General features: G+C 33.3%; 1 protein-coding gene and 1 long non-coding RNA gene across 14 annotated transcripts in view; one reads left to right on the top strand and one right to left on the bottom strand.

Moving 5' to 3' along the window:
- The window catches only part of Robo2 (roundabout guidance receptor 2), a 1,584,609-nt gene that overhangs the window by 912,678 nt on the left and 648,333 nt on the right, over positions 1–23,598 (bottom strand). The window lies entirely within an intron of this gene.
- LOC104877268 overlaps positions 7,004–23,598 on the top strand; it is a 94,383-nt gene continuing 77,788 nt past the window's right edge. For all 3 annotated transcript variants that reach the window (XR_004518798.1, XR_004518797.1, XR_004518796.1), the window contains exons 1-2: positions 7,004–7,104; positions 8,749–8,865. This is a non-coding gene — a long non-coding RNA (uncharacterized LOC104877268). The remainder of the gene's footprint in view (positions 7,105–8,748; positions 8,866–23,598) is intronic.

Genomic DNA, 23,598 nt, shown 5'->3' with positions numbered 1-23,598 from the left:
GTATTAAATTATAGTGTAAAATAAATCTAGACTTTTGGAAAGTATAGACTCAGCTGGAGTGTTGCCTACAGTGGTATAGGATGATGGGCATGAACCCAAGGAATAAGCCCCAGATGACCAAACAAGTGACCAGAAGAGGTTTGAAGTGGACTGAGGTAGAGACGGACTTAGGTAAAAATATAAAAAGGCCACTACAATGAATTCAGGCTAAAAGTTAACAGTCTTCAGACTCTCTTCAGAAATATCATACATGGTAAACAGAATACTTAAGTGATTAAGAGAAAGGAAATATATCAAGCTGAAATCAGAGAAACATGTGAGTTCTTGGTTGTTTCAGATTACTTTAGAAAAGCAAAAAAAAATACATAAACAATAAAGAACACAAAAAAGAAAAAAAAGCAAAATACCACTAATCTTCTACCTGTAAAGTTAAACATTGTATACTTTCTTTTTGTACTCCCAAAATGTAAGTACAGACTACATTTTGTTTTCTGAATTTTGCTTCTAAAAATACAACTATAGAACATCTTCTGTGAGCATTAAAATTTGTAAATAAATTCACCGCACCCACTTAATGGCAATACAAATTTTGAATAATTAATTTTGAAACAATTATAAGCAAAGCTTAGTCACACTTTTAGGCCATAAGTCAATAAACTTATGACCCCTTCAACTTGCTTCATGGAAAATTCCCTCCACAAAATGCAGAAACAAACATAAATTTATATCTCCTCTATGACTTTTGTGCTGTTGAAATATTAAGAAAAATTCTCTAGAGGTATTTAAATTCCAAAACTTAGAAGAAAAAGAGGTCTTTTTGCTCGAAGTTAGATTATAGCTTTGAAAGCTTTTGTTCCCCAGCGTTTGCGAAGTACATGGCTGGAATAAACTCCAGAGCTGATCCAAACTCCCATAAGACACATTTTAAAATCCAGTCTAGTGCAACTCTCTGAAGTCTATGTAGGCTTTGAGGAAGAAGACTCTAAACTAAGGTTAATCAATTTAAGATCTGTAATTTGAAGTGTTCATGAACCATCTAAAGTTAAAGATACAATTCTTTATGTTTATATGATTCCCAGGGAGAGTAGAAAATTATTGTTCCCAAAGGGAGCCCAGAACCTAAAAATGTGTAAAGAGATTTGTTCAATTGTATTCAGAATGCTTCAAGTATTATCCAGTTTCTACTTGGGAATTACAGCAAGGAAATTACACATCTTAGATAGACTTGGATAGACATAATTTTACTAATTGTTTAGACCCTTCAGGAAAACTGTCCACCAGAAGAACCATTCTCTCAATAACTACACCTTGAAATGAAAGGCTTACGGTTGTGTGAGTTGTTTCCCACCCTGGTGCAGCCCTTGGAAGTGCGTTGGAAATGCAGTGTCACAGGCCCCACCTGAGACTTGTCACATTAGAATCTGTATTTTTAACAGAATATGTAATCTGTACACAACATTTGAGAAACACTCTTTATAGCATTCAATTTTTCATTTTCTGTAAGTCTCCGTGTTTGTACGCATGTGTGTATGTTTACTGGCAAGGTAGAAAAAGACTAGAAATCTTTGTATATGTTTAATGATGTTGTATACTGTTTTTTTTTTCCCTGAAATGCCATTGAATAATACATTCCTGTGCTTCTCTGAAATTTTATATATACACTGGAAAAATCTATATATCTTAATATGTTGTTTGGTTATTTTTTTCTTCTCACTGAGACGAAATACCCAGCACCCCAAATTAAAAGAGGAAAGGTTTCTTTAGCTCACAGTTTGTACAGACTTCATCTGGCTCCAAATCGCAGTGGCACATGGCAGAGGGCAATGGTTTAAGGTGGCTCACAGGCATAGCATAACAACAGTGGGGATTCAATGGTGTCTTTCTGCCCTTTTACCTCTTCCAGACTACTAGTATTAGGGTGGTACCAAAAGAGTAAATGTACTGGTTTGAAATAACATGGCCTTAATCCCAGAATCTCATAGATTCAGCCACCTCTGAAAAAGCCACCTATGATCACAAGAGGCTTTAGGGGGACATCTAGATGGAAATCATAACATCTATCTGAGTAACTTTTCATATTGTATTTTTGTTTATATGCCTATAGGAGCCCTTAAGATTTGTTTCTTTCTTTCAAAGTAAAGAGAATCTGGTTTTATTTCAACTGAGCACAATTTCTTTCAGAATAAAGATATCCCCTAGTATCTTTTATAGCTCCATGTCACTAGCACACTAAGTATGGCAAACATGAGGAACCTAGAAATACTGTGTGGCAGTTTGAGAGATTCTTTCAGAAAATATCCATCATTCTTCCCTCCTTGTTCTATATGCTGCTCGTTTAAAATTATCATAGATCACAAAAGGATGGCCACACACCAATAACGATGAAACAGAAAGTTAGAAGCTTAATACCGAGGTTTTTTGACCTCAAACAAACAAACACTGGATGTTTATTTGAAATGAAAGAGAAATGGCTTCATTTTTGCTAAAGTAATAAGTTTAGAGTCATTTATTTGTGGAAAATCATAATAATAAGTGATATAAAATGCATTTTTGTGGACTCCTTAAGGGATGATATCATAGTTTAATTCATCTTTGTTCTCAATAAATGATATGTTAAAATTTTTGAGGAATTTTTGAATCTTAATAGATTTCTGAAGTGTTTTTAAATTAAGGTTGCCAGATAAAATGTAACATATTTATATGTAATAGACAAAAATATTCTTAATTTGAATTTAAATTGGAATTTTTGGCTGAATATGGGAAATATTAGTTAAAAGATATTTTGAAGCATTACCTATGCTGCCAACTTCTGCATTGCCTTTACTATGAAATCTAAACTAGATTGAAAATTTTTTACCACATTATTACTGTTCAACAATGTTGTACTATTTAATTTCCATAACCTACTGAAAATCCGTGTCAAAATGCAATTATACATATTATGTGACACACAAAAATGTATGCATTGGGTATAGGTTATGTTTAAGATTTTTGTAAGAAATTTTCTAAATGAAATATTTACATCCTTATGTTTAATTGTCTTACAAATGTTTTATGCTTGATAGTGTAACTTTAAAATTTCCTCGTCTGCATCTCAGTGTTGGATTGTTAACAAGAAAATTTCAATTGTGATCTTAAAAAGGTTCTGGAGTCCTAATCAAGAATGCATACGCGCTTTCATTTTTTTATGTTTCATAAAATGACAAAAGAGAAGGAAAAACACCAAGTTTTAAAAGCTTGAAAAATCCATTTTAAAATAACATCAAAATGTCACAAGAGACAGGGATCTAACAATATTTACTTTAGTTTAGTACCTCTCTTTACAAAACTGAAAAGACAAATAGACCATGGGGTTAATATTATTTGAACAATGTCATGTCTTCTGAAGGCAATTGATAAGCACTTAAAGTTATATGGTTCTGTATCTATTAAGATTACAGAAAAAAAGATATTTCTCTATTTCTTCTTTTGAGAACTAGCAACAACAAAGAATCCAAGAAACCAAACATAAGGAAAATCAAAGCCTTGAAAAAGCAGTGTAGGAAGCATCTTCTTTATGAATTAAGATATGTGAAGATGAAAGACAAGAGAGGAATGATGAATGACTTCTAATAAAGAAACGAGCTTGAATCTCATGACCTAGAGGACAAAAAAGAATATTGCTTAGAAGCGAGCTGCCTTGACCAGCAGATCATAGAAATTCTCAAGGATTGCAGGCACCAGAGCAAAGGCTGAATGGGAGGTCAAACTAGATAAAACTTGAGAAATACCTTTTAAAGAGCAATTAGAAGCGTAAGCACCCAACTTTACTTTCTTCCTTTATCAAGGGAGATTTGCTATTTATTCTTCTGCATAGGAGAGGTTGCAGAAGCAAAACATCAGTGCAAGGCATTGAGATGAACTACTGGATTAATGGACCAACCCTAGTGCTCTAATATCATTTTGTTATTTAATATTCAGGGCTTGAATAAACTTCAAACCTTTAGGAAGGAGATTCAGGACTATTGGGAGATTCAGAACTATCTCTGAGAAAAAAACTACAGACACTGGTAATTTGGGGAACAAGTACCAAGAATAGGGGATAACGTGCTGCTAAGTCAAAATAAAATTTTTCAGATTTCCTCAGTTAATGAATTTTTAGAACATTTATTTTTGCTCTTGATAAAAATTTTCAAGTACAGACTAATTTCAAAATTATAAGGTAACAACGCTGGAGACTAAATGCCTAGAATTTTCAGATTTAAGTTTTGAAATCATGAAGTTATTTCCTGAGAAGTACTACATGAAGCATGCTGTTCAAATGACAATATAAATGTTAAAACATTCAAGTGAAGTGAATAGCTTTTGAAGTCAGTGGGGTACTTTGGATAATGCTTCAGTATTAAATAAGAGGTAAGTTTCAGTTTAGGTTTTATATTCCACAGGAGAGAACGCAAACATTGTTATTCAACTATTCATAATTATCTGCTATTAGATACCCAGAATAGCACGGGAAAAAACCCATGACATGAATATGTCTAAAATAACAACTTCTATTTATTTTTCAGGATATCTTTTAAATAAAATAAGCTCATGTAAAATTTAGTAAAAAGTTCTCAACTCTATTTCCATTTAATTATTCCTGCTTTACCAGAATATTTTAAAAAGATGTCTTTTACTTAAGTTAGTCATTTCATTTTGTAAAGACACATCTTTTACAGAATTGTCATTTAAATTTTCATTTATTTGTTCCTAATTTCTCCTATAAGAGTATACACTCTCTGAAGACAAGAAATATGTATTACATTTAAAATGACTAATCCTCTATAATAGAGTCAGTAAATGGATGAAGAACAATTCATCTAAAATAAGTTATTCAAGTTTGCAGTTGTATGTTAAGAATATAAAAGTCATCAGTTTTTCAAAAAACAGCACAAGAACAACAGCAAATTCATTTCTACAGACTGCAATAGTTGTACTAATAGCCACTAAATTTATAAGTTGTAATCAATTAATATTTAATACATGAATAAACAGCTATTTTCTTACTTATTAAGAAATACATGTCCTTTTCACATTTATTGTGACACTGTGGAAGGCTCCTAACAGAAACCATCACCCTGGTTTAACCCTTATAGCATATAATATATCAATGTGAATTAAGGGTATAGATTTGCCCAGGGGTTAGGAAGCATAGAATTGGAGCCAGACGACTTTAGGTTTAAATCTCTGCTTGGACACTTGCTAAAGACTTTTACATCGCATACTGCACATAGTTGATATTTCTGGCAGCCATACAGAGGTTATTTGAGCCCTCATTCTTTACAAACTCACTGGATGAAAAAGGACAAAAATATGACCTTTCTCTGGTAAAACTAGCCTAGAAACATAACTGGACTAATGCAACAATAAGATTAAAGAAAAACCCTTTCCTTGGATTCATATGCTTTTTCACTAAGTAAAACATTAAAAACATGGAAATTTAAGGACTTAATGAATGTTAAAGACTAAATATTTAAATTAAAATACTAATTAAGACTGACTTGCATGTAAATTTTACCAAGGTCTTTGTAAACATTTCCTAAAGTTTATAATTATTTCTAAATATTATACAATGTATTTTGTCATTCAGTACAAATAAATGAGTTATTAAATGTATATGAAAATCATAAAACAGGTGGCTTCAACAGTTTTATCTTACATAAAATCTCATTTATTGCCTACAGCCTTAATTATATGAATAGAATTTAGTATATGCATAAAATGGAAAATATGAATATGAAAACTACATTTTAGAGATGACTATTATATATTGAGCAGTGTGAGAAAGCAAGACTCTTTTAATTAAAGGTTTTATTTCAAATTAGAGTTCATGGGATACAACAATAAAAATGTGTGCTGAGAAAAAATCTTGAGAGGTTAATGTATTGATGCATATAAAGATTTAATTAAATTAATAAATATTGCAAAACAGAAATAGTAGTTGTAATTCAGCTCTTAATAGCAGTACTTTAGCATTCAGCATGCACTGCATTGCTCTATGGTCCCTAACTGATCAAGGTCTTTCCATTCACTAAAGCTGGGTAAGTCGCTACTATTTTTCTTATATATACATGGCTTTCTTCTAAAAAAGATAGAAAAAAAGAGGCTGGTGTTGTGGTAGAAGGGTCAGAAATAAATGAAACAACCTGGCCTTGTTTATGTACAGCAGTTTTCTGGTTGTGAGTTTCCTTAATCTGTCTTTTACCTCTGCATCTAACATGGACCTTCCCTTTCAGAACTTCCTGCTGTGTGATTTATTCTTGCCTTCTCTGCCAAAATGGAAGCTGTTTTGCAAAGTTGGCATGGGTTAGTTTTACTTTGTATGAAATTCTGCTGCTTTTATTAATATTTCATAGACACATGAGTGAAAAAGTATATGAGAAGTGTTTTACTTTCCCTGAAACATTCACAATATCCTCTTTATTTTTACCCAATTGCTTAGAAGTTTATTTGTTTGTTTTTTTTTTCATTTTTAAATAGGGCATCTATAGGTCAGGCCGTGAATTTCCAGTCTATGAAGTGCTATGTGCTTTACATATGTAACATATCTTACTGGCCTTACAGGTATTTGAGTTTGCAACATGTCCACATGTATTAATACACTTCTTTAGTTATCAGGGCATATGGTGAGCCATCATGGTAAGCCTTGACCTAGGCCTAGCCATGGTTGAACTTTGAGTCACCCCGCCGGCAAGGACGTGCTGTAGCCCGTGACAATGGGCTGGTTCAACTGGTGGTCTGACCTGTTGCCTAGCAAATATAGCCCATAATACTTGTTTTGTAGAACCTTGTGACCTTTCCAGTCTGCTACACCCTGTTTGTACTTTACCTTGTGACTTTTCCAGTCTGCTACACCCTGTTTGTACTTTACCTTGTGACCTTTCCAGTCTGCTACACTTGTATTTTTGGTTTCGGTTTTAGCCTATATATACCCCACCCTGAAAAATAAACGGGGCCTTGCTACGGTAGAGCATGAGCCTGGAACTAAATTCGTGAAACTGCTCTCCTGTTGTTCTTCCCTCGGGTTTGGGACCTGCTGGCAGGATTCTGATGTTGCAGCTCGTGACAAGGGCACAAACAGAAGTATTTGAAATATCTTGTGATTTTTTTCAAATTCATAACAATCAAAGTTAGTGACAACTTATTTTTTAAATTTAAATATAACAATTCTAAAGATTTACAAAACTTTTAAAGTATATTAGACAAAATACATGGATAAAAATTTTAAATAATTATTTTCAGATTTGCTATATTCACTAATGTATAAAATTATTTTTATCAATTCATGCTTTAAAATATTTATTATAGTTTAGAAGTTTTATTCCATCCCATGAAATATTTAATTGTTTGTTCTTTAGTATAAGAAAAATATGAACAATTATTTTTAGTGTTCAATCATGAGGTATATAATAATCACTTTAGAAGAACTTATAAAATGTCAGATCACTGAAGAAAGTACACATAAATTAATAAGAAAATATTTTTTACAAATAATGCTTGCCATTTATGCCTGATTCTTCTGAAACACATTCATCGTATATTTAATTAAAATATATCAAATTAATTTTATTTTATCTGATTTAGTCATTAGCTTATTTATTTTTACTTGTAGTTTGAAGCTTGTTACCATACAATATAGTAGATTTTGTACCATAGTACTGATGGAAGGAAAAGTAATAGAATGCCTAATAAAAAAAAAAATGTCACCAAAAATACCTGAACTCCCTCTATAGTTTGGCAGACATTATTTGATTTGGATTTGGCTTTCAGCTACTGTTTTACAGTAACAGAACAGAAACAGAAAAGAAGGAAGGGATTGCTTTTGGGAATCTTGTTTGTATTACATGTGTTAAATATTTCAGTTAAATTGTATTTGAAGAAGTTTGGCAAACTGACATCAGTTCTTAGAGTTGCTATAGTTATCTGTCAATAACTAATCCAAAAAGTCATTTTGAGATAGAGCTGTCCTTTTATATGATTCAAAAATGGAACAGCTTTTACCCATAACTGCTCCTCTGGGACATTTTATGATACAAGAAACATCTTCAACACCTTTGTCAAATTTCCAATAAAAGAGTGTGCTAATAATAAAAAATATGGCCACAAATATTCATTTGGTACAACATATGCAAGTGAATGTCATTTCCTCTAAGTTAAATGCATTCTGTAAGGTTATCTATGTCATATCTTTAGACTAGAAATCTTATCAGAGAACAAATCAATAAACTATTGATAAAACTGTCATTTTTAAGGATAATAGTTTTCTAAGTCATTATTAGTTTTTGAACATATCAACAAGGAGATTCAAAAGTAAAAGGAATCAATAACAATTAATTTTAGAAATATGTGCCTTCTTGCCTATAATAAAACAGATAAGAAAACAGTTCTGATTAAATTTTAAAGTAATTGAAAAGTTTAAGAACCAGTTTGATTTTAATTTTGACAGTAGATATTAGACATGAAATCATGAGCTTGACTAATGTTTGTACTTTTGAATAGATAGGGCTTTAGAAAATCCAGACCAGGGTAATTGGTAATATTTCACTCTTGATGCTTTCAATATCGCTTGAACCCAACACATCTTGCTAAATCCAAAGAACTTCTTGGCTCTGTTCAGATAATTCAGATTCCTTAATGCTTTCTGTATGTAATATGTTAAGTTGGAAATTGTTTTAAGTCACTTTGATAATATTTATCAAAAAGTTATATCAAAATATATATCATTAGGCAGGATCTTTTGGTGACAATGAACTGACCTCTCCAACTATGGTTGTGTGATTACAAACTATAGTCATTGCAGAAAACTCCAGCACAAAGTCTGATCAAGCAATCACATGAAGAAAGGTATGTACATCATTTTACTTGTTACATACTAAGTACAGGAAATGTAAACCAGATAATTTAAAATTAGAACATATATACTGATACTATGGAGAAAAACGATCTTACAAGTCACTTTATGTTCCTAACGGGGAAAATGTCTACAATATTTATGTAGCTGTATGAAAAGAAAATTAAATGGATATCTTATTTAGATGGGTAACATACTTGTTGATATAAATACCTGAATAATGACAGATAAATGAAATACAGCTTGATTTCTAAAAGCACTACAAAAGTGTTTTGAAGTTTGGTAACAAAAAAGTTAAAATTATAACCCTGACTAATTCAATATTTAAAAAAACCTCTATGGCTTAAAATATGGGTCTTGTTCATCGATAGTATGAAGATCCAAATGTAGTAAAGTCCTTATGTGTGTTTAGGATATGAAGTTAAGAGTATATACTCTCAAACCTTTAAGATCTTATACCTTGAATATATTTACTGCCATTGCCTCACTATTTCTTTAAAATATTTGTGTTCTAGTGAATAGAAAGAAGGACCCAGGGAATGTTAAAGAAGTATCCATGTTGTGAGTCAGGAATTTGTGTTTGGCAAATTATAGGAGAAAAGACAGATGTTACAGTAGCTGTGGATACAACGGTTAATGTTAGAGGACGAATTCTTAGCTCAATAAATGCATACTTATGGAACTGCTATGGAGAAAATGTTTGTGTCTCTCCAGTGTGGAAATTAAGATCCCAGTCTCCAATGTATTAGGAAGTGGTGTCTTAGTAGGCAATTCATCAAGGTGGCCCAAATTAAGAGAAGTATCCCAAGAAAAGTAATTTAACTTTAACTTTTAAACCTTAGCATTTTCATATGTAAAAATTTTTTCATATGTAAAAAGGGATTGATAACAACCCCTTCTCTTACTCCTATATTAAAGGATGATAATAACATATCTAAAGTTTGTTTGAAAATCAATTGCTTTCAGGACTTTAAATTTAGGCAAACAACAGGCTGAAATGAGCAATGCAGGTATTACTGATGTTTGGAAAGAAAGAATAGGGAAACCAGGAATAAGAACTGAAAAAACACAAAACAATAATGGGGGGTATGTACTTCGATATCTATTTCTGTTCACATTTCTCAGCTATGATCTGGTTTTATCTCCCATCAGTGTAATCAAGAAAAAAGTTCATCAAATATTATGTGGCCTTCTCCTCAAGAAACCCTTTGAAAGCCTGTCACTTATTCTCACTGAAGTCATCTCTTCAGTACAGTGGCACCTTTGCTCACAGACTTAATTTGTTCCATGATTCTGAAATAGATGACCACATTCCTGTTCATAAGGGAGAGGTGGCCACAGTGGTGTTGAACACCTGAGTTCGCAAACAAAAACAAAGTTTTGCCAAATGTTTATGTTTGGGAACAAAAATTTTCACAAACAAAAGCATTTGTGAAGAGAGGTACCACTGTATTTGACTCAGTTGACACCTTCTTTTCTACTACTTTCTAGTTTGCCTTTGTTCAGTTCTGTAGTTCTGTTCCTAAATTTCTTAGCTGTTCCCTAAATGCCACCACTTATTCCCCAAATGTTTTGCTTCATCCATTTGTTTGTTTGTTTGTTTTAACAGTAGCAGAATTTTATTAAAAGTAGGAAGATAAAGAGGCTCTGCAGAGCTAGTTTGGGCCAAGTAAAAGTAGGAAAAGAAGTTCACCCAATACAATGAAGGCAGGCCACCACGCAAGTGAGAATACAGTAGCAAAACCTCAATGTAGATTGTCTTTTTTGTATCATAGGCTGACATGAGAGCTAGGCCATCCTGTCAAAAACCTTCTTAAGTTCTCATGAGATGCCCAGGTGCAGGACTTTGGGAACTGTTCTGCTTATATGTTCTAGGATTTTTAAATTAATGGATCACGCCTACTTCCTCAGCCAGTTTTACCAAACACTAGTCTCCTGTCTCATTTCTCTCTGAGAGACACAAATCCCAGTAAATTTTCAAGAGGTGCTGAAGGGATAGATATCTCCATCTTCATATAGCTACTTGTTCCTAAAAAGGAGCTGTAGATCCTATCTATGGGGAAGTATGTGCTCTCTACCTTCAGGTGTTGTGGATCATTGGCTGAGCTGAAAACAGAAAAACAAACAAACAAACAAAAGACTGCTTCTCTCTTCTGGCTTAGCCAGTCATGTTACTGCATACTAGGATGCTGGAGTCACCTTTTGGAGGTGCTTTCTAGGTTTTTTTCTATCCTGAGCAAAGAATTGGTCAAGATCAGTGCAAATGATACATGTTTCATTAAAGGTAGGAAAAGAAACAAGCTCTGGAGAGTGAATTTAGGCCAACAACTGTAGGAAAAGAAATACACCCTATAGTGTGAGGGTAGGCCACCATTCAAGAGAGAACACAGTGGCTTGCTTCATTCATTTTTAATTAATTTTTACTTTATTCCATTCATTTCATCTAATTAGATGAGCTCCCCTGATCCCATGATCCCACAATGAGGCAACGACTCATTCTTTGTCTTTAAGGAAGTTTTCTTTTAGTGGAGGATACAGAAACTCACAGTCTTCTCCATTTTGATATTCTCGATGCATGTGATCTGAGGCGTTTAAAAACACCTAAAGTAGGACTGCCATAAGTTCCATATTCCAAACTCAAATACCAAAGCCTATGGTCATTTCCCACAGATGTCCCACAAGTTTTCAAGTACACTGTGTTTAATATGATCTAATTAGGATTCTTCCTTAGACCAGCTCAGTTAGTAGACACATTTTTCTTTCTTTTAGGAAGGCCAGTATCTTCAGGTTTTCTCCTCTTTCTTTGACTCAAATAACATAAACTATAGAATTTTCTTCTAATACATTTCCAAACTCCATTCTCTCTTCTTTTTCTACCAACCAGTAACAATATCAGAACTATCACATTTCACAAATCAGACAGTTAGAATACATCTAATTGATGCTCTGATATTTACCAAGCGCTTTTATCCAATGTTGTGTATTTAATTTTCACAAAGAATTATTCTAATCATGCCCTCGCTATTAAAAACTTCTCCATATGGTATAGCCTATAAACCCTGATCTCGTTTCCCTGGAACTAAAGTGTGCTATTATTTGGTCTAGATTTTCCATTTTATATACTTCTTTATATTCACCATGTGCTGCTTCTGAGCAATTGTCAATTCCAGGACTTTCACAATTAAATGCCTTTGTTTATACTCTCTGTGACTCAGCCTGCAATGTCTTTGGCTTGCTTTATGCAATTAAATCTTGGATATTCCTCTTCTTTTTCCTGTCCTAAGAATTGAACACAGGGCTCCTTCCATGTTGTGTGTGTGGTGTATCACTGAGCTACCCCTACACTCCTGCTCTTGCTGTTGCTCAAGTCTTAGCTCAAATTTAACGTAGAGTATCTGCCTCCGATTAATGTTCCCCTGAATTCCAAGATATTTGTTTCTAGTTTTATTTAGCCAGCCATAGGTTAGGATTAGGCACTTATCTGTCCTTATTCCTAGCTGAAACAATTGAAAGCAGGTATCCTTTTTTGATTAGGAGAAAGCTAGTAAGAAAGGGCTATTAAAATGCTGAACAGTCTCTGGAAAGACCTGGTGAAGAATGTGATGCACTGCCCTCTCATCGTTTCCTTTTACTGTTCATCAGAGAGCATTTGTCTACTATTTTGTCTATATGAGCAACTACATACTGAGACCAACAAAATATACCTGGACACCCAGAGCTCTTTCCTGAACCGTCCATTCCACTTGAATATGATACACGTTTTTCAAACTTACTCTGTGTACATATGAGCTCATCTTTTTGTTCCCTAACCATGATTTCCTTTTCCAGACTTTCCTCTCTTTTGCTAGCACAAAGACTGAACCAGGGGCCCAAGGAAGGGCAGGGGGATGGGGGAAAAATAAGAACCAAGATAGATTATGTAAAGGTGCAAATTTCCAATGATGAATTGAATGTCAAATTGTATACCTAAAATGTACCAATAGAATTAATTTTTAAAAACTTGCAATTTCCTCTAGTTTGAATGTGTCTACCCAAATTTACATATTGAAATTTAATAGCCAATATAATAAACTAAAGAGTTGGATTCATCAAGAGATCATAAAGCCATGACAGTGGAGTCCTCCTGAGTGGATTTGTACCCTATAATAAGGGTTGAGGGATCATGCTAGTTCTTTCCTTTCCACTTTGTGAGAATTTATCACGAGGTTCCATCTTGGAAGCAGGGAAGCCCTCACTAGACACCAAATCAACTGGCTCCTCAAGTTTTGAACTTTTCAGCTTCTAGAACTGTGAGAAATGAATTTCTGTTATTTCTAATTTAACCAGTGTAGGATACTTTATAAAGCCAACCTGAACCTTCCCTGCAAAGAAAATAATTAGCTTTCCTTTACTTCACTTCTCATATTCTACATACTGTATTTCATCCTTTAAATATATCTCAATCAAGTCTCTTTCACTTTGCTCTTAAAATATTTTCTTAGTTCAAGCCTTCATTATTTCATATGTGGACACTAACCACACATATTTTCTGTGATCAATTTTTGATAAAATATCCAAGACTGCTATAAAGCTTATTTGAATTCCATCTAATATTGACTCACCACCATTTCCCTCTCATCCACAGAACTGAGTCCATTTTTTTTAAATACATGACCAGGACATTCCCTGTTTTTCCCATGCTTTATGGTTCATGATTGAGCTACACAAACTCCACTTACTTCCTGTCCCATTGACAGTTCCTGCTGTTCCCTGTTCCTGACACATCTTTCCTTCTTTCTACTACATTTTATTTCTTCTTTAGTACTTCCTGTTAGCAAAAACAGCCATGCCTTAAATTGAGACAAGCCTTTGAGTTCACTGCAAAAAGCTTTGCAACTTCCCCAAATTGGTTAAGTTCTTTTTTTCTACCTTTCTTCTTTGACTACAATAATTTACATTATCTTCTGGAAATAAAACATCTAGTTTTCTCAGATCAAACTATCCTACAAGATTAGAAGAAAATATCCTAGTTATTTTTTTAATCCACAGTACTTCATTAAGGAAGGACTTAAAATAATTTTCTGGATTCAGAACAAAGTTTCTCAATTGTGCATCCATGCAATGTGACACAGCACTTTGTACCAGGTCGTGAATTTGCCATCCTTACCTGGTGTTTTCTAATTGCCTAATTATCAGGTGATTTGGAAACAATGTACTCTCTTTAGGGTATTTTTTTCTTCTTAGTCATATTTTGTAGTTAAAGGTTCAATTAAAATGTAGGTGAAACTGATGATATAGAAAACTTGCTTATTGCAGTTACAGGAAGTCTAGTTTGTCATTTCAAAATTGCATCTATAGCAAATCAATGATTCATTTTTCATTACTTTTGAGAAATTTTCTCTTAGAACCCACAAAATATTTCACTATTCTCTTCACGTTTTAACAGTTTTAAGAAAAGGAATTATATATATGCTCATTCATCACTAGGCTATTTACACAATAGAAAGCTTTAATTGATGAGAAAAATTAACTGCTTAAAATGCGTAAATCCATAAACATTCAATAGCTGTAGGTTCTTTCTGAACAACTAAATGTCAAAATAGCTTTGATTTACATAATTAAATTTGCCAAATCATTAGCCCATAATATAATTCTCTTGGTATTATTCAAAGGGAATACAACAATTAAGCTTTTAATGTTTTAGAATTGACTATAACACTGGAAATTATTTCCACATAATCAGTAGAAAGAGCTAAATAAAAATGATTTATTGACAATACATTTGAGTGGGTAACAGCATCTATAGGTCTTGTTTTAAAACACCCAGTTAATGTTTCTATTTGGTGCAGCAGTTACCACCGTGCCCTTGAAAACTGTTAATGCTCTAAATGTGAGGAAGCCCATCCCTCACTTATGTGACCCGTGGGGTCTCTTCATACATCTGAAGATCTAGAAGAATGAGCCAGATTTCTGGTCTTCACTCTTGGGAGGTCAAAAATTTACTTGAGTATGGTAGTTTTGATGCTAGATATTCAATCCACTTCCCCTGCTTGTCTTCAGGGCCTCAAGTTGTCTGTGAATGGCAGGTTGTTTTCCTTTTCTTCCTTCCTCCCTCCCCCTTCTCTCCCCGCACCCCTCTCTCTCTATCTATCTCTCTTTCATGAACTAAGAACTGAATCTAGGGCTTTCACACTGAACTACATCCCCAGCTCAATTTTTATTTTGGACACAATGTCTCACTATGTTTCCCAAGGTGGGCTTGAACTTGTGACCGACCATGCTGCCTCAGGCCCTCAGAATGCTGGGATACCAGGCAGTCTGGGATCTAGCAGTTATTTTCCTACTGGAAATGTCTAGTATCTCAGAGATATTATTTTTGTTACATACACTGAATATAGATTGCTAGGAAAAAATTAAAAATCCCAAACCAACGTGTACAACCAATTTTAAAATACTACATTGACTCCAAAACCACAAAATTACTCTTGTCAATTGCTATAAACATTTCCTATGTTTGTATTAAGTTTCTATGCTTCATTACTGACCAGTAACAATGTGTTGCAAACCCTATTGTACTACAGCCCATACTTGAGAATCCATACCTGTCTTCAATTCACAAGGGCAGGTCCTGAAATAGGAATTCATATTCTGCTTTCTGAAGGGTTTTAAGAGAAAAGTCCCCTAGAACTGTATATTGACAATGGCCTCCCATATCCTGAAACTCTTCATAATTGACACTCAGTGATGGCTATGTTGTTTATTAACTTTACCTCTCTAATGTCAAAGTACTTCCATCAGTATTCACAAGCACTTTGTTTTGTTAGCCAAATCTGTAAAGAAACAATTTCTCCTATTTTATTAAACATACATTTCAACATCTAAGTATTTGCTTTATTTTGGAACATCAATTAGGTTCTTATTTAGGACAGTGACATCTGTGTCAGTCACTGTGTGGAAAAACTGCTATGGAAAAGAACTAGTGAAAGGAGAAGGCACAGTGAGGAACAAGCAAACTCACAAAAGACACACATTGTAACAGTACTGCCAAATGCCTGTTAGCTAGGAGAAATCACGGTAGAGTGAAGCAGTCCTCGGAGCCAACGATGTCCAAAGCAATGTCACTCTAATTCCCATCCTACATAGACGGTTGTGTTAAGTACACAGTCAGCCCGCCACAGCTACTGGGTCCACATCTCCAGATTCAACTATGGTTATAAAATATTCAGAAAAAAATTGCTTCTGTACTGAACATCTATAAATTTTTGTCGTTATTTCCTAAAAACTATAGTAAGACGACTATTTATGTGGAATTTATACCTTATTAATTATACTTAATTTAGATATGAATTATAATATTGAAGATTATCTGTTATTTGCAGATACCTCATCATTTTATATAAGGGACTCAAACATGGGAAGATTTCATCTGCACAGGGTCCTGGACCAGTTCCACAATGGTACTGAGACAAATGTCTATGCAGAGCTCTGTAAAGAAGCAAATGTGTGTTTTATACATACATACATACATGCATATACTGGGAATTATATATATGACAAATGTACATATTTATATGTAATATCTGCATATGTATATATTTACAGGACTTTATTACACTTATTTCTCATCTCCTCACTCATATCCATGAAATATATGAGACAGCCATTGTAACAAATCAGCATGACGCTGTTCACCTGAAGCATCTCAAACCTAGACCATTTTTTCTGAGCTGTTGATCTGAATATTCTGTATTCACAATGCCTTTCTTAGCTGTTTCTAAGGAAGCAGAAATGTTAGTATTTCCAAAATTGAATTCCTTTCTAGCTTCTTTAATAGAGTTCTTTTTATAATGTGACCTCTGACAGAAATTCCAACTCTAGGAATTATCTTATTGAAATTTATACCATTACTGCCCCTTTCTTTATGAGTGCATAATAACTTTTAGTGAAGTATTGATAAAATAAATAACAGCTATTCACTGAAATGCTTTTCAGCTTTTCAATGGATAAAACGGGGCTTTTATGAGCTACCTAACATGAAAAGATGTGTGTCAAGATACATCATTAAGGTAAAAAGACAAGTTTCAAGACAAGAAAGAAGATATGATCAAATTTTATATAATAATAATGATAATATGACTAGTGTGTACATAGGCCAAAACATCGGAAGCAATGCACACAAAAGAAACATGTAGTAGTTATGTATGGATACTTAGATTACAGAAATGTGTACTTTTGAAAGTAATTATATAAAATGATTTTAAAATATTTTTGTTGTTAACAATATATTTTTAAAAATAGTAAAAGTGACCAAGTGAAACTATAGTAAAGAGAAGAAGAATCTAAAACAGGGAACTTAAAAAGGTGAAAAAGGACAATTAAGTAAAGAGATTTAGAGATTTAATTAACATTTCAATTGTCCTTCTCCCAAAGATAGAAGCAGATTAAGAACAAGCATTACAAGCATAATGCTGCTCATTTTTCATTTTACATTAAATGAGAATCAAGCCATTGGTTGTATGATGAAGTAAGAATTGGTTTAAATGGTAATCTTTTTATCACTACAGACTTCACTGATTTTTCTAATGCCTTCAAGCCAAGTAAGAGCAGTGACCACAAGTTCAAGGCTACCAAAATGTCTCAAAGGTCTGAAGTGCTCAGTGAGAGAAATAAGGAATGAGATGTCTTACTCGGTAGCTGCAAGTTGCTTAAAAGTTAAGGGGAAAAAAAGAAGTAATGAGCCTTAAAATTACCCATGCTGTAGGAAGCTCTTTCAATTCTCAACATTGTCTACTACCAATAGCTGCTATTTGATGTTAAGTTTAGAAAGACGGCTAGCCGTTTTCGGGTCATTTTTAACTGGTTTCTATAGGAAATCTTTCAAAATCAGTGAAGGTAATGTACTCAGTGAGAAAGGGGATGAGTAGTTTTATGTGCAGTATGTTTGAAGGATGAAGAAGAAGATGATGATGATGATGATGATGATGATGATGATGGTGATGACTTGAGCAATGTAGAATCTAGGGGTAGCGATTGCATTTCAGGGAAAATCGGATATACCAACATTTTGACAGGGACACAAAGTAGCTACTAGCTTCATGACAATTTTAACTAACTTTGAGCTTTAAAAACAAGCAGTGAACTTTTTAGTTACAGAGTTGCTGTGGAATATTGGCTGCCGTCAATAAAGTGACAGTTGGCACAAAGAAAAAGTGCTTAAGACCATGCTCCATAGCAAAGATTCTTGATATGACTCTGTCATAACTTACCGCTCTGGTTTCACTGGGTTTTAATGTTCACCTTTGGTTGCTTTTGCTTAATATACTTAAAATTAAACTAAGAATAAGGAAGAGGTGGTTTGGTTTGATTTGGTTTTTCCCCAGAGATTGAATCCAGGGCCTGCCACATCGTTAAGCAAACACTTGCCACAAACCTGTACCTGCAGCACAGAGGAGCTGTTTAATGATCAAATCAACATGATTTAAAATGAATTCATCAAAAATTCATTTGTCTAAAGTACAAATAACGTACCACAATGAAACCTAAAATTTTTAAGGAATCTGTTTTAATCTTTTTGAGACTTTTGTTTAGAGACAGTAGCGTTGTATAATAAAATCTTTTAATTTTTATCCATAGACATTGAGCTTAGATATCCTTAACCAAAATCTCTGAAATTGTCATCACGGATTCCTCTCTTCTTTCCTTCCTTCCTGTATGCCTTTCTTTCTCTTTCTCACTCTTTTTTCCTTTCATTCATTCATTCATCCATTCATCAATTTTAATAATGTAATAAAATTAAACTCATACTCTGATTCAAAAACGAGAAGACCATCAGAAGCTAAATGGATCTATGTGCTCCCATCCTACCTCATCCCTTTTGTTTTTCCTTGAACCAAGGTAACTAACACTTGAATACTGACATTGCCATTTCATTCTTTAAAAAATCACACATATGGAATTCAAAAATTTTGTTCATATTTTTATAAAAATTCCTTTTTTACATATTTGTATGTGATTTTGTAAGTCATGATTTTTTTCATTCAATCTTGTATTGATTACTGTCATTTAACTAGAATTCATGCATTTTTATGGCTGTATAATAGTTCCTTGTTGAGCAGATTCCAATTTATCTCTTTACTATTGATGTGTATTATGGTAAAACACAGCAATTTAATCCCAAGAGATTTTAATAAGATAAATTCTTGCATATAGGCACCAAGAATGTTCACAGCAATACTAGTCATAATACCAACAAATTAGCAACCCCCTTCAACTTTATTTTTTTTGTACTGGAGATCAAACTCAGGATCCTGTGCCTATGAGGCAGGCGGTGGAACCACTGAGCTAAATCTCCAGCTACTTTTCAACTTTAATGAAAGGAATTTATCAGAAATATCTAATATTTTTATACATGCACCTGCTATGAAATCAAGTGAATATTAAAATATCTTTTATTTGACATTAAATTATCTATTTATCTCTATATTTGCACACACTGTATTTAAGGAAAACTTTTTGAAATATGTTCATTTATTTCTACTTACACTCAGTACTATCTCTACAATTTTCCAGAATGGACACATAGTGAATGTTTACTTACTTGTTTCGTTTTTTATTTATGGAGCCAGAGTTTTGATGCTGGCCTTGAACTAGCAGTGATTCTTCAACCTCAGCCTCCTGAGAGCTGGAATTATAGGCAAGTGCCACTATAGTTGGCTAGTTAGTTAATCTTTAACTCTATCCATCTTTACAATAGTACTTTTATGAATTGCAGGTTTCCTTTCTATTTGACTGTTTTCTATCTCCTTCCCATTGAGCAGGGATCTGGTCAATTTTGGAAATTTCAAGCACACTGAAAAGGGCCTCAGACACAGTGGGTTATCAGGAAATCTGTGTTGAATGAAGAAGCTATTATCTGTGTAGTATTGCTGTATTACAGTGGTTGATTATCATGTATAGGTGTCTGAAAGTGTTATTATTTTTCAAGTGTGAATGCACTGATTAAAACCAGTTTTGTGATAAAAGTATACTTGAATTTCATTGAAAATAATATTCTTATTTTCACATCTGCAATAAAATACAAAAGAATATTTTTTCATGATTCATAAAATACCTCTGTAATTAAGTCAACACTTCCTTCATACTCTACCAAGAAAATAATAAACTTTTTTGCTAGAAAATGTAAGAGTGAACCCAAAATAAGTATGGTAGGCCTCCTGGTAATCACTGAGGCCCTAGTTAATAATGGCTTTCTAATATGAGAAGTAATTGCTGACACACATCATGCAGAGGGTTCAATGAGGAAAATAAACATCAATGAATATGCACTTTGAAGCTCGCTTGACGGAGTGTTTAGATTACAAAACTTGAAGAAGTATCCTGAATATGGCTGATAAATGAGATTTTTCCTGACCCTCACTTTCAACAGTACTTAAGCAATATCTTGTTTAACACTTTACATTGGAAGCCTTACCTCTAAAAGTCAGATTTATGATGACTGAAAAATGTCCATATTATAAAGGTAAGAGGAGATCTACATGATATCCACTTTTGACCACTATAATTAATAGCTGAATCTTCAGTGGTAACTAATTGAATGGAGGTCGGCATGTTGCCATGGCAATGTCCTAGCCAAGCAATTTTACCCATTTTCCAGTCTGTTGCCCTTCTACATAACCAAAGTTATAAAATGCTTTAATTGCAAGATTTGCAAATGATGCAACATCTGGGATCACATTTCCATATAAAGGGAGAAGTTTAATGGAGTTATTAGCACGTTTGTGTGAACTCTTCAGGTTTTATATTTAATTATAAAACTTGCAGTTTCACTGGTGAACTCTGAATATAATAGAAAAAAAGTACAGGTAGATATAAGAACCAGCAAGTAAGACTCCATCATTTCATTTTGAAAGTACAATATTCTAAAAGGCAAATCTTTACTTTGATTTTTGTCACAAGTGATTTGAGAAACTCAGTAAATGGCAATATTGAATAAATACTTAAACACCCACATCATTTTCCTGATATGATATTTTAAAGTAAAGTTGGCTAATAATATTTACAGAGCTGTCTTAGAAAATTCAGTGAGAACAAATATCAAATGCAAAACAATGTAATCACTTCATTTCTGTAACAAGAATGTAGGAACACTCTGATTTAAGTATAGGCTTGTGAAAATTCCTGGACTGTATCAGCCCAAATGAAAACAACAGAATATATTTGTTTTATGAGTTAACCAATTCATACAGATAGAAATAAGTAACAACATTTTCTTACAGAAAGTAGGATATGTATTGGGGTTATGTTTGATATAATTTGGTGTATCAAAAATAAAACAAAATTTTTGTTATTTGTAACAAAAGATAAAAAAGCAAAATATATGATTACAATCAGAATGTTCACTAGCTATGAGGTCTGAAATGCATTTTGTCAAGTAATTTCACAAAATTTGTGGTAGAGTGTAAATATCTTTAATACATTTCAGTCGAAATGGTAGTTCCAGAGATAGAAAACTTTAGAGGTCTCATGCATCAAAAACAAGGAAGAACCAAGCTAGAATTAAAAAAAAAGGCCATGACATTTCACTATGTTTCAAACATGCTGCTCTTCATTTTACAAACATCATTGAGTTTTCTAGTAGAATCTTATGCCCCTGGCATCTTTTCCTACCCAAATCATGACATTTCACTGTGTTTAACAGGATGCTGACACAGCTAATTGTCAGAGATATCCTATTTTAAATTTCAGTGTTTGCAGAAAAGTTGGGTTACACAAAGCACACACAAAATGTACTGAAGATTCAAAGGCTTACACCTATATATCTTATATTGCTAAAATTGCATGAAATATATATATTTTACTTTTGATTCTGTAATTTATGAAAAAACAAAATTTTATAATCAAATAATAAAAGAACAACAATAGTTCTCACATGGTGTATTTTATCCTCAAAGTAGTTACTCAGTATAAAACATAAAGGAACAAGATTCTCAAAAAGAAAAACCCAAAAGATACTGTAACACAAATCTTTCCTTTCAAAAGATATATTTTGTATGTGTCAATTATTATATTTTAAAAATTAATCAAGGAGAAAATATCTGAATTTAAGATGTTTTAAAGACAAATTTAAGATGAATTTAAAAGACAAAGGGTACTACATACCTAAAATGTATGGATCAAATTAAAAAAAGAGAGAGACAAAGGGCATAGGATCTGATATCTACAGAGCTGGATTCAAATCTCAGCTTTCTTCTTTTTAACTAAGGGAGCAGGTGGTACAACATGCCAGTGCAGCGCCTGACTATAAAGTGAGGTTATTAATGCTAACTAACCATCTTGTCTCAGAAATTTAACAATGCAAATAAAATTCTTAGCAAGAGGCCTAGTACATAATAAGCCTCAGATAATGATATGTGATATCACTGCAATTATCCACCTCATTTGTAGAGACAGCTACGACTATCTCTGATAGAAGTGACTGAAACTCATCAGAGGAAGATAAAATCATGTCTGCCTTGTAATTCTGGATTGGTCTATGGTTTCCTAATGATAGTATAGTCTTTTACTAATAGCCAATTTGTTGCAAATGAAACCACTTTGAAGTCTAATATACACACCCATATTTTTTCTGCTATAGTAAATTTGCTCAATGTTAGGCTACATGAAATTCTGCCTGGTGTGATCCCCAGGGAATGATGAAAAAAAAGAGAGATACTTGATTGAGAACAAAAAATAGCTTGAGAGAATGATACATAAGAGTAAAAGAAGGGGAAATGTAGAGGTAAATTTCAATAAATATCTACATGCTCCACAGGTAGCTAGATTCTACACAAAAGTAAAGTCAAAGCATTCTTTTTCTGTTGTTGTTGACAAATCATTCTTTAACTATCAACTTTTTTTATTTATTTATTTTTTATTTTTTGGTACCGGGGATTGAATTCGGGTACTTGCACCTGCAAGGCTTGCCACCAAACCACTGAGCTAAATCCCCGGCCCTTTAACTATCAACTTTAAAAAGAGGAGGCAAAAGAAAAGAAAGAGTGGTAAAGAAAAATATGACCATAGCGTATTTTTAGATGCTACTAGTTTTTAAAATTTATTTGCACTTTTCATTTCTTCCCTGTTATTTTTAAGTGTTTTAATTTTCAAATTGTCTAGTTTATAGAGGATAACTATCAGTATACTGCCATCTTTTAATATACATTAAATTGCTGGTCACATCTCTCATTTAGTGCTAATTAAATAAAGATAATTCATTGAGTATGATAAAGGTAAATTTTGTATTTGCTAAGCTTTGGTTATGTTAGAAATGTTTTGAAAAGTCCTTGTTCTTGTGAGATTTAAGTTTTCTATGAGGTAGGCCTCAGTGCAACTTGATAAATCTGAGCACGTCACATCAAACTGCAGTGGTGGAAGGATGGGCATTGCACCCACTGAAATTTTTCTTGTGGTCTTCTACTGAGTAACCAGGAAAATGGAGCTTTTCTCCTATACGAGCTAAGAATCAGATCCTTGCAGCATCTAAGTATCTTTGCCACCATGGGCAAACATTTTTTCCTAAAAACGACAGAGAAGTTAAATAAGCTGAGAGATGGAAAGTTAGAGATGCCTGATATTTTGAATGCCTACATAGGAACCCATGCATGAAACCATCATACTTTACAACTGGCAATTATGTAAACTTTCAGTATTTCCCCTTCTTTAAACAACTAAGATATCTGAAGTGAGGTTTCTTTTTTTTTTTTTTTTTT

This window comes from Fukomys damarensis, unplaced genomic scaffold (genome assembly GCF_012274545.1).
Source record: "Fukomys damarensis isolate Sample0158 unplaced genomic scaffold, DMR_v1.0_HiC HiC_scaffold_24, whole genome shotgun sequence".
NCBI lineage: Eukaryota > Metazoa > Chordata > Mammalia > Rodentia > Bathyergidae > Fukomys > Fukomys damarensis.
Note: the sequence above shows the minus strand (reverse complement) of the source record. Positions and strands in the feature narration are given on the sequence as shown.